Raw genomic sequence first — 943 nt, 5'->3', positions numbered from 1 at the left:
TCGACGATTCTACATGAATAATTAGCATCAGCTTGCGTTCAAATTTCGCGTCATTTAGCTCGCTCAGGTTACAAACATTTCTGATATTTTCGGAGGGAAGCGTTCCGAGTTCGAGCATAAAACTTCACACAGAAAATGAATTGGACGATTGGCAAAGATACTGGCAAGGACTTTGATAGCAGCGGCAGACTCCGTCCTACGCAATGTACACAGTTTTTGCTACTTAGGCAGTATCCTCTCAAATAGGGCAGACATTTAATGCTGAGATCCAACATTGACTTTCAGCTGCCAGCTTCGCCTCTGGACGACTGCGAGAGAGAGTGTTTGACTAAACGCGCATACGTACTGACACCAAAATCCGGGTGTACAAGGCTGTTGTAATTCCTACGCTCTTGTATGAGTCGTTGACGATTTATCGACCGCACTTGAAGACCCTCGAGAAATACCATCTGCGCTGACTCCGGCGAATTCTGGGTGTCGGCTTGAAAAATCGACGAGCAAATTTCAGTATATTGGAAGAGTTAACCTGTATTAGCATCGAAGCAATGATCATCCACAACCAACTTCGTTTGGCCGGGGATCTGTGGCGGATGAACAGCTCTCGCCTTCCAAGACAGCTGCTCTTTGGACAACTTCGATCCGGATCAAAATCAATTGAAGGTTAAAGAAATTCCTTTAAAGACATCAAAGCCTCCTTAAAGGCATGTGGCATCTGTACAGATAAATGGAAGGATGTTGCTTCCAACAGATCCGGTTGGCGTAAGACCGTATATGAGGGTGTGTCCAACTTTGAGATCCAAACACGAGCTAGGCCTAAGAAAAGCGCTTGATGAGGAAAGAAATGGAACCCTCGCCGATGACTACTGTGAACAAATGTGACGAGTGCGTACGACTATGCTCATCCCGCACAGGACTGATTAGACATCTGCGGGTGCATAAGTCC

This window comes from Montipora capricornis, unplaced genomic scaffold (assembly GCF_036669925.1).
Source record: "Montipora capricornis isolate CH-2021 unplaced genomic scaffold, ASM3666992v2 scaffold_104, whole genome shotgun sequence".
Taxonomy (NCBI): domain Eukaryota; kingdom Metazoa; phylum Cnidaria; class Anthozoa; order Scleractinia; family Acroporidae; genus Montipora; species Montipora capricornis.
The sequence above is the reverse complement of the archived record's forward strand: the minus strand, read 5'-3'. Positions refer to the sequence as shown.